Consider the following 11,383-nt stretch of genomic DNA (forward strand, 5'->3'; position numbering starts at 1 on the left):
AGCAACCCCTAGGACCTATTCATTTAACAATTCTATGGGGCAGGTGGTATAATTCCTTCCCATTTTACAGAAGATGTCTCATATCTTTGTCAGTGGTAGAGCTGGGATCAGAACCAAGATCTGACAACAAAGTCAAGCAGCCTTCCTTTCTTGCAAATCAGCGCAATGTGTTAAAGTGTTTTTTGCAGAAAGTTATCCAACTAGAATATAGACTTTATTTTCCATATTTATAGTTGTCTTATTACTACACATTGAAAGACCACTCCTCACTTTAGTAAGAATATTCTGAAATTTTCTTTCTAATCTAGAAAAAAAGGCAATGCTAAACATGTTCAATCCACAAAACATTATTTTTCATTGCTCCATCACTAATAAAAGAAAAATTTCAGCTAGACTTTGTAATATTAATATCTTCCAAGTGTATAACTTTCAAAGCAAAAAGATACACGCAAGGTCTGATTACAAGACAGAATATATAAAATTTAAAATGCCCACAGAAAATCGAGGACCAACATCATTGTATGTTACAACAAATCCCTCTTGCTAGACTTTATAAAAGCAGCAAAAGGAGAGGAAAAAAGATGGCTTTCCAAAACCTGACTGATAAGCATGCTATTTCCCAGTAACAAATTTATGGTTTCTCTCTCCTAGATCAGAAAACACATCTACTAAAAAAACTCTTTACTGAAATATTTCAAAATCATATTCTAATAAATATTTTCATAATTACTTAACTACTCTCAGAATACATTTCAATATTTCTCTCCTGATAACCAATGAGCAATGACACTGCTGCTTGAATATTAATAAAATTAAACTGCACTGCATCCTAAAAGTAAAATGCAAAGCAATAATGCAACTGCCCTGAAAAATAAAGCCTCACCATTCAAAATAACTCATCTTGAAAAGATTATTTCCAGTTCCATTTACCAAAGTAAAGGTCTTTGTCACAAGTACTCCCATTAAGGAAGCATTAAAAACTCTTAACAATATAGATCATTCTCAAGCTTTAATTTAACAGTGATATTACAATTATTACCTCTAAACCCCAAAAAGCTACTTTCCTTCTACTGAACACCCTCCACCACTCAATCACTCATTACTCTAAACAATTAGTGGGGAGAAAAAAAAAAACTTAATGGGAAGTAATTTAAGGAGTTAAACATAATTTTATCATCTTTTCTCCAAGATGAATAAAACCATAGTTATATATATATAACAACAGGGTGAATTAAATGAAATAATTGTGTTTAGAGAGATCACTACCACCTCACAATGGCTTTAGTAAATAAACTTTCATTGGAAGCACTCTTTCAACAGATTTATTAAAGACTGTGTCTACAAAGTACTTAAATCACTAGTTTTAATTCTTCGGTATTTTCACTGCAACACCATTACCACAACTTTTTACACTTTACTACACTGCTCACTGAGAATTAAAAATGATTTCAGAATCAGTTAGTGCATCATCATACAGAACTAGACACATAACATGTGTTCATTGTTTGATATAAAGTCTAACTAAATTTGTCATCCACTTTAGTGAAGACACTTTTGACTTTTTTCCTAAAACAAAAGCTGCCATTCACAAGAAAAGACATGAGTAAAGATTTATAACTTCAAAAATAAACCAAACCAAAAAATGCACATACAAAAGTCATAATAAACAAGTTATTTTATCATTTCTTAAATTCATACTAAAATAAATGCCATTTCTGTGTTTGCAGGAAAAAAATCTTTAAGCTATTTTGTTTACCTTTGCCACAGACTGTACAAGTACTGCCAAGGTAACACAGATTTTAAAACTGACAACTGGAGTACTTGGCAGTTGCCAAAACAACACAGCTGGATTCTTAAAGGAAAAGTGCTCTTGTGTAATGTACACCTAATTACAGCTTTAGAGAACCTTCTCTCCACTTACTAAAAAAAAAAAATACACATGGAAAACATACTGCACTAAAACTTGACAATTTTCGGACAAGATTTTTCTTAAAAATACACGTAACTCTTAACACACCACAGCAGGCCTTTTTAAAAGCACACTTATTAGAATCACAATCTCACTGTAAACTAAAATGCAGGTTAACACTGTGCTATGACTCTTCAATCCACACATGGATCCCTATCGGATCCTGACAGGATGCGCGCTACTTATCTCAGGAATCAGTCATCAGGTCTGAGGACATTTTTACAGTGACACTTTAGGGGGGCGGGGGGGAAAGAACACAACAACTTGTTTTTTCTGATTCAGAAACGCTCACATTTCCAAACTTGTTTACACTATCTCACCTACTAAGGGATCCTCATGGATCAAAGACAGACAATCGAACTGAAGGACAAAGTTTCCATCACAGAAAACCTTCCCTGCGAGCCGGGATCTACTTTGGATGGACGTCCGGGGGGCAGCGAGCGGTTCCCTATGCTGACCCTTGTCCCCCGCGACGTCTCCCTGCACCGTCGGGAGTCCGCACCCGCAGGTGTCCCCAGCCCAGGCCACCTTCTGGCCCCAAGTACCGAACCGGCCAGTGACAAACACACACACACACACACACACACCCCAACACACACAGAGAGTTCCGCTCCGTTAGACCAACCTTCTTCCAAAACAGAAGTGAGGGAACTTCTTCCAACAAGAGCGCAAAACGCCCCCTGCAGCAGGGGTCAGTCGCTTCGAGAAGACCCCTGCCTCGCACGGCAAGATTAAGAAAAGGGCCCTGGGGCGTTTCCTCACAGAGAGCCTCCGGACCCCCAGGGAACTCCCTCAACTTTCAAGGAGGCGACGTCCGCCACCGCCCCCCAGCCCCAGACGCGACGTGCGCCCCGGGAGACTCCGAGCGCCCAGCCCGCGCCGCCGCGCCTCCCTCAGCCGGCCCGCGACGCCCCTCAGCCCGCGGGCCCGCCCTCGGGGCACCCCGCCCCCACCTCCACAGGAGGCGCCGACCCCGACGCGACCACTGCTGCCGCCTCCCCGCACCCCACCCGGCCCGCCGCAGCGCGCCTCCGCCCCGGCCTCTGCCAGCGGGACGCGGCGCCGCGCCGCCGTCCCGGGGGCCCCGCGGCCGCCCCTCCCGAGCGGCGCCGCCCCCCTCCCCGGCGCCCCCCAGCCCTCACCCAGTCCTCTCGCCGAGACGCAGCCCCTCGGGCCCCACCGACCCCACCGACCGAGCCCTGTCGCCCGCGGCCCTCACCCGGTCTCCGGCGAATGCGGGCGGGCGCGTACACGCCGCAGCCAGGGCCCGCCACCCGCGCTCCGCGCCGCCCGGAGCCGCCTCCTTCAGCCCCGGACTCGCCGGGACATCCGCGCACGGATCCCCACACCGGGGCTATTTTTAGGAGACAGGCCCCGGCCAGACCGGAACTCGTTCCGTAGGCGCGCGTGCGCACTGCCCCCACGGCCCTCTGTGTTCCTCCGCCAGGCTCGCCTCTCCCTGCTTTCCCCTTGCTCCCTCTCTAGCGTCTCCCTTCAGGTTCCCTCTCAGGGCTGAGTTATCTTCTTGGTGGGGCCCAGAGCACTTGGAGTGGGAAAGACAAAGGTTACGGGCCGGGAGAACCACACCGTGTGAGGACGAGCACTGCCCCACAAAGGCGCGCGGGGCGGACTATGTTTTTTCGGGTGGGTGAGGAGACGAATCACCCAGCACAGGAAGGAGATGACGGCGGTTTGGCGCCGGGGCTGCGCGCCGGAGCCCGCTTCCCTCAGAAGGACCGTGTTCTCCTGGAAGGGATATTGGTCACTTGATGAGGGCTCGGGCGCCTCCCAGGGCGGGGCGGCCCGGCGGCGTCGCGCCCCGCAGCCCCCGCCTCCCCCGCGGCGGCCTCCCAGAGCAGCCGCCGAGGCCCGGCCGGGAGCGGCTTCAGTGACTAGGCGCGTGGCGGGTCGTCTAGCGCGGCCGCTCGCGCCGGACAGCCCGGGGCGCCAGGGGGCGGGGCTCCCGGGGGCGGGGCCGGCGTCGGGGCGCGCGCCCGGCGTGGCCGCGAGTCCGGTGCCAGGCGGCGTCGCTCGGGAGGGACCGGACCTCGCCCGCCGGGCTTCTGGAGCCGCCACCCTGCGGGGCGCACTCGGCGACCCCCGACCTCCGTTCGCGGCGCCCACGGCCTTGGTGCGGCGGGGACCGCACCTGTGTCCTTGCCGGGGCTGCCCCCAGGCCACCCGCCCTGAGCGAGCGCGGTGGGACCCAGGCCCCTGGCACTCCGAGGCAGGTCGGACCCCGGCCCCCCCAGACGGCGGGACTTGAAGCTGCGTGGAAGGTGGGCGACGCCTTTCGGGGTGGTCAGCCAGGCTCCCTGCGTCCCAAGAGAGACTCAACCTACTAGTCTTTACTACTAGTAATAGTTGCTAGTAGGCGCAGCTGGTATACCTTGAGCCTTGAACTGTGTCAATAGTTTGCATTTGATAGCTCGTCATCCTTACAACATCCCTATGAAGTAGATTCAGTTTCTGTTCCCATTTTACATAGGAGGAAAAGGAAGCTCGAGTGCTGAAGTGACCTTCTGAGGTTACAGCTGAAGAGGGGGCACTGGGCACTTGAACTCCTGACCACCCTGCGTATTGCCTTTTCTGAGAGAGGTGCGAAGGAGATGTGTTTGGGGAGCTGTTAGTTTTTGTCGAGGGAGGTCATTAGGAAGTGAGCCGTTGTGGTCTGCATCGTGAAGGCTGCTCGCCTGGCGTTTCTACAGTCACGCTGCCTATCTGCACCTATGCAATGGACACAGAGCCAAATAATTATATTCGTTTAAAGATGAAAAATTCATTCCCAAGGCACTTGAAAAACAAAGTGGTTGGGGTGAGTGAGCAGATTCGCAGAGGCTATGGGTAGAGGAACTGAAGTTTCAAAGGAAGCTGGAGACTAGCAGGCTTCCTCCCTCAAGGACAAGGCAACCTACTGGGGAGAACCCAACACAAAAGTGACACACAAACACCAGACACTGGCAGATAAACCTGGAGTTCTGCTTAGAGCCCCACGATGCGTTCAGAGGAATCAGCAGCAGGAAGGTTTAAAAAAAAAAAAAAAAGGTAGAATTTGGTGTGACCCTGCAAACCATGTGGAAATGCACACTTTTTAACCTGCCAGAAGCTGCAGAGCCAGCTGGATTTGGCTTCTCTGCTCCAAGAAAACAGAAGAGTTGAACAGTTTTCCTTCAGAAAAAGGTGCGGTGGAGGGCCCACGAGCAATGGCTTCCCTCATTCACCTACTCTTCATCCTGGAAGGAGAAAAGGGACAATGAGAACAAATTTTTCTGAAAGAGTTTTTCATACTCTCATTGTTCCTTCCCATCTACCACCCTTGGCAGAAGCTGACCGTCTTGGAGGTACAGAAGACTCAGTTCAGACTGCCTACCTCCTACCCATTTAGTGCTATTGGTCATTCCAGAAAGTCAGATAGAGAACTTGGCTTTGAGTCTAGCCAAAGCAGAAATGAAGAGTGTTTGTGTTGCATAAGAGCACCTCTTTCCCCAACTGCCCCCTCACCACTTGCAAATCAAAGCCCTGGTCTAAAAATTGAAGGAAGGAGGGGGAAAAGTTTAAGAATTCTAGAGCACAGCTATTGTAAAATCCATTAGCAAACCATAATCACTTATTTGTAACTAAAGTAACCAATCTTAGGAAATTATCACAGCCTTTATGGTCTCAGAAGCATGTCTGAAGTCCAGTGTCTCCAACAATTTGCTGCACTCAGCTGGGCATAGACACCATGTGCCCGTGGCTTCAAAGGAACTTCGAAAGAGCAGCATCTCTTAGTCCTCCAACTTTTTCTGTCCTCCTAAAAGCACTTAGGTGTCCAATTGTGTCTCAACTGAAGGGACTCCACATTGTACTAGGCAGTGTGATAGGTGAGAAGGAGCAGCCCTTCCTTTAAAGAGGCTGGCAGGCCATGGGGGAGGTACACCTTAAAACACAAGCCAACTTGATAACCACCGGGAGAGGGGTTTCCAAGGAGACTGGAAGAGCACGGAAGATGAATATCTAAGAGGGGAAGAGAATTAAGGAGGTCTTCTTAGAGGAGACAACCCCACAGTGAATCGAAAAGCCTCCAAGAAGGATGAAAAGGGGTCCTCTCATTATGTCATGATCTGAAGAATAAAGCCCAAGCTCTCCAGGAGGCAGAGATCTCAGACCACTGGTCAGCCTTAGCCTTAGCCTTTTCTGCCACATACCTCACCATCCCCATTCAGAAATATGAATCACACGCCAGGCTATTTCCTGTGTCTCCAGGATAAACCCCTTTTCATCCATCAGGTCTCCATTAGGCATCATTTTCTCTAACAACTCTTCTCTAATACAGTGCCTAGTTGAAGTGTAAATATTTCTGTACGTATGTCTGTTTCCTTCCTTCTGGTGAGTAAGCCCCTTGAAGACAAGAAATGTGATTTATTCCTTAATTGACCTGCTGTATCTAGCACAGTGCCTGACATGTAGTAGACAGTCAAATGTTTGTTAAATATTTATGAACAGCCTATAGGCAAGGGAACTGCTGTGTGCAAGGACCCCATGAGTTTGGCTCAAGAGAGAAATCACAGCTAGAGCAGTGTGCCTGGAGCCTGGAGTCTGATCAAGCTTTGAGGAGTGGTGGGAGACAAACCTGGAAGAGCAGTCAGGAGTGAGACAGGGCAGAGCCTTAGCCCATCAAGTCAGGCCATTTGGATTTCTTTCTGAAAGCAAAGGGAAACCCTGACAGATTTCAAGCAGGTGAATAGCAAGATCTATTTGGCATTTTAGAAGGTTTGCTGAGGGCAGTAGTGGGGTTGGATGGGAGGGACCAAGACTGGAGGCAGGACAACCAGTTAGGAGGCCCTGGCGGTTTAGCCAATGCTGTCAGAACCTCTGTCCTTCCAACCCCAGATATCTCCGCAGACTGTCCCCAAACATGCTAATGGCTTCCTGTTTCTCTGTTGAGGCTCTAGCCCCAGGAGAGGGCTTGCTTGGATCAATAGATATACACACCAGCTTCTCCGTACCTTGTAAAGACAATTCTGAGGCATGTACCTCAAAGTTTCTCTCAGGGGTCCCAGTGGATTGGGCCCCAGTTGTTCTCAATAGTGATCCACTCATTAGCACACTTTTTGATGTCTCCCCTCATTTCCCACATCTGATTTTCCAGCTCCCCCACAGCCCTTCCCAGCATCACCTCCCAAATAAACCACATGCACCAAAATTCTTGGTTTGGGATCTGCTTTTCAGAAGACCCATTGAAGACAAATCGCAGATGAGATAAGAAAGAAAGAGGACCTGTCTGAAGACAGTTGCCTGATGGTAAGGAGACGGCAGAAGCAAAACATGGAGCTAGAAGGAGAATTGACTGCTTGTTGACCATTGAATCTGGGATCAGGGAAAGCAGGGGAGACTCAGCTGCCTCCAGGTTTCTGGCTTAGGCTCCTGAGTGGGTAACTGCAGCATCGTTTAAGTGGAAGACACTCGAGGAAGGTGAGGTTGAGGGGGCTGGATGAGGGGAGTATGATGAGTTCCAGTCTCCTTATGTTGAATTGACATGCCTGTGGGACAAATTATCCTTAGCCTTGTGGGGCTGGAAAAAGATTCAGCTAGATGAGATTGGACAGTATAGGGAGGGCTTCCTGGAGGAGGAGAAATTTAAGCAGAGTTTTGAAACTGAGGTATATGGGCTGGAGGAAAAAAAGAAACAACTGTGGATCAGAAGAATAACAATGACAGGAATGGATAGTAAAAACAAAACAAAAAAGATTTATAGGGAGGAAAAAGCAAATTTATTTGAAACAGGGAAAATACAAAGAGCCCCCAAAGGATTTCAACTTGTGAGCTACTTGAAGATAGGGGCCATGCCATATTCAATCTTGTGTCCCCCACTCTTACACAAAGTTGATATTTATTAATTATTGTGTGAACCAGGAAAAGTGTCTTAATAAATATTTTTCATGATGTCTTGAAGGTTTTAAATGTTTCAAATTAGTAAATTTAACTTTGTGTAAGGATTTGTGTCTTGTTAAGATATATCACATTTAAGAGAAACATCTTGCTTGTAAAGTTCTACTAGTAAATTTTACTTATAAATCTGACATAAGCTCTAATGACTTGTAAATATTTCAAAAAATCAAAATGCCACATTTTAAATTAAGCCTAAAGCTAAAGACATAATCCAGTTTGTACTGAAGTGTACACCTCAAGTTCTTTAGTGTTAAAATCTTGAACGTATGTGTGAAAGAGACCTTTTGTGCATTCCTCTTCTATTGCAAGTTCTGTGCTAAACATCCAGATCTAAATGCCATTTTCCAATAAAAGGAACCAGGGATCCTTAGGGAAGTGGCTGATTTCAGGAGAAAAGGCAAAAAAAAAAAAAAAAAAAAAAAAAACCCTAGATAAACCTATGGTGCCAGAAAGTTCTTTTAAAAAAAAAACAACCATAGGGCAGGTTAAAGGGACATAGGAGCCAATCTGAAAGAGCTGCCAATGGCCAAAGCTGGACCAATTGGAGCAGCAGTGTAACTAATGCTGGTATTAGAGTGTAACCTATAGAATAAAATGAGACCATACTGATATGAATACATAACTGACTGAGTAAATAAACAGGAGAGAAAGTATAGATTTTACTTATAGAAGAATTCCCATTTAAAAAAATGTAGAAAGAATGAGAATGAAAACCACCGTTAGGCAAACACCACAATTAATAACTGTCTGTAGGGAAGAATGTTCAGTGGGTGCAAAAAATAGTGGGGGAAAGAATTATGAGAACATGACATTTATATATTCTCAAAGTAGTTCCCTGCAAGATATTTGCTAATTATGGAGAGAAAAATAGTAACGTTATGATAGGGAAACCCAGAAGACACCACCTGAGCTGAGTGAACAAAATCCTCATCACCAGCAACAAAGTCCATTCACATTATGCACCCTGTCTGCGTGAGGCGATGAGAAGGGCATGCCCTTCTTTCATATTCCTGCCCAAAATGTCTGATCTGAATCTAATAGAGAACCTCAGATAAATACATATCTAGGCACATTCTACCAGACGGCTGACGAACGTTCATCGAAAGTGTCCAGAGGAACTGTCACAGATTTCAGATCAAGGAGGCTTGACAACTCAATGCAAAATGGGATCCTGGATTGGACCCTGGTTCAGAAAAGGGACGTCAGTGAGAAAATTGGTGAAATTCAAGTAAAATCTGTAGTTTAGCTAATAGTGTTATGTCAGGGTTAATTTCCTGGTTTTGATAATTATAGTATCCTTATGTAAGATTACATTCAAGGAAGCTGGGTGAATTCTTTGTACTATGTCACTTGTGGTAAGTCTGAAAGTATTTCAAGATAAAAAAACTTTTAAGTGACAAAATATTTTAGTATTCTATAGTTTAATTCAACTCTGCAACAATAAGCCTCATGTGGAGTTTAACTTAAAGCATTGTTACAATGGTAAGTTCAACTTCAAATTGAGCAATATTAGAACTATTGGGAAATATTTTTAAGTATGAATGTTTTGAGGTGGCCAACGTTCTGAATGGGGAAGAAAAAACAGAATATGATACACAACACTAGGGTCCATGACTGCCATGTCTATGGCTATTTCTAAACTCCAGATAGTGACGCACACGTATAACTTCTAATGTTACCTGTTACATCTTTTGCAAGCGTTAAAAATGTTTTCACTTTTCTTATTTGAATATATCATGGGCTTTTATTCTTGAATACCTTATGATGAAAAGGATGAATTCAGGTTCTCAAAGAAGAGGATAAAAGACATTTCCTTTACTCAGTTTATAATCTTACATGTCAAAGTCTACATGAAGATTAAGTAAACTTCAAAAATATGAGAAGTCGAATCTTTGACAGCTGGATGTTTTATACAATTGAACTTCAAATAAGTCTTTCAATTTCTATGATATGTTGTCATTTTTGTTGTATTTTATTTTTTTCCCTCTGCACAGAGTTTATTCTGACTTTGTGATCCTCTCCACAACCAACAATACATTCACACGTCAATTATAGTAACTCCCAACCTTAGGTTTATTTTCTTTTCATTTTTTTGTATTCCATTCAAAGAGGGGCTGCATTTCACATATTCTCCCAACATCCTACTCACATCTACCCCTTGAATATGCGATTATGATCTCTCTCCTTTTATTGTCACAAATATGTCTTCTAAAAGCTGGAACTGTCCTAGTTCCCCCTCAACAATTTCTTTCCAGATGCATCGCAGGCATTACCAGGCTCTATTTGTCTAATTAGGATCTCCATTTAGACCTATTCTGGGCCTGTGTCTCTAGGATCTCATAAAAAGAGAGAGGGTCAGTGTTCTCTGTGATGGCTGTGTTACATAAATCATTCCCAAATTGCTACTTATGATCTAGCAAAGATTTTTATCTGTTAGGATTGTATGATGTTAAAAGCTGAAACAAATCTAGGAGTCACCAAAACAAGGAAGACTACAAATTTTTTAGTCCAATGGCCTTTGTACAAATCACACCTCTCCATTTCCCAGGTATATAAATTTGGGAGAGCTGCTCAACTTCTCCAAACCTCTATCTTCCTACCTGTAAGATGATAGGAATCCTTCCTCAAGATTGTTTTGAGGACAAAGTAATCTATGTGCATAAATAGTAGCTACAGGTTTGGCTGTTCATTGACTGATTTCACAAACTTATACTGAGCCCTTACTGTGTGTCAGACACTGTTCTAAGCATGGGAAATACAGAGAAAATCAATGTTCTTAGGAAGTTTGTAGTCATGGATATACACAGACAATAAAAAATATATGTAAACAAGATGTCAGATAGCGATATGGGCTATAATGAAAGAAAAACACAAGATCGTAAGAGAGCTGTCTAGAGGAGACATTAGCTGGGGCTTCCAAGCAGGCTTCTCTGAGGCAGTGACATTTAAACTGGGTGACAAAGTAGTGTCTCGGGCAAAGGGAAGGACAATGTCCTGAGGTGGGACTGAGCTTATTTTGTTCAAAGAACAGAAAGAAGGCAAGTATGGCTGAAGCAAGGTTGGGGAACCCAGGATGGTTGTAGGCTATTGGAGGGTTGTTGTGGCATTGTTATCTAAGTGGGAAAACAATGAAAAAGCAATAGATTAAATTACCAGCATGTTAGTAAACATTCCTCACTTTCCATTCAGAAGGGGCAAAAAAAAGTGTCGGTTAGCACTTTTTTAGCTGCAAATGACAGGAACTCAGGTCAAACAAACTTAAACCAAAATTAAAGGGAGAATTGACTGACTTGTTTGACTGAAAATTCAGGGCCATTTCTAATTCCAGCATTGCTGATTAGAAGCTAAAACACTCACTCACACACTCTCTTTCCCTCTCCTTTTGTCTCTGCTCCCCCATATATTTTGTTCTGTGCCCTCCAATTCTTATGTTGAAACATAACCCCCAGTGTTCAGTATGAGGGGGTGGGGCCTTTGGGAGAT

The 11,383-nt window shown here is 44.9% G+C and overlaps 1 protein-coding gene across 6 annotated transcripts in view; it reads right to left on the reverse strand.

The window, feature by feature from the left end:
* MEF2A (myocyte enhancer factor 2A) overlaps positions 1-3,338 on the reverse strand; it is a 179,935-nt gene extending 176,597 nt beyond the window's left edge. For 3 of the 6 annotated variants that reach the window (XM_027521839.1, XM_027521838.1, XM_027521845.1), the window contains exon 1: positions 3,189-3,337. The gene's annotated coding sequence lies outside the window, so the exon portion shown is untranslated. Of the gene's footprint in view, positions 1-3,188 lie in introns of all 6 variants that reach the window. The other 3 variants (XM_027521842.1, XM_027521841.1, XM_027521843.1) reach the window with 2 other exon arrangements.
* Positions 3,339-11,383: the final 8,045 nt, after the last annotated feature.

The sequence above is a fragment of the Bos indicus x Bos taurus genome, chromosome 21 (genome assembly GCF_003369695.1).
Source record: "Bos indicus x Bos taurus breed Angus x Brahman F1 hybrid chromosome 21, Bos_hybrid_MaternalHap_v2.0, whole genome shotgun sequence".
Lineage (NCBI taxonomy): Eukaryota > Metazoa > Chordata > Mammalia > Artiodactyla > Bovidae > Bos > Bos indicus x Bos taurus.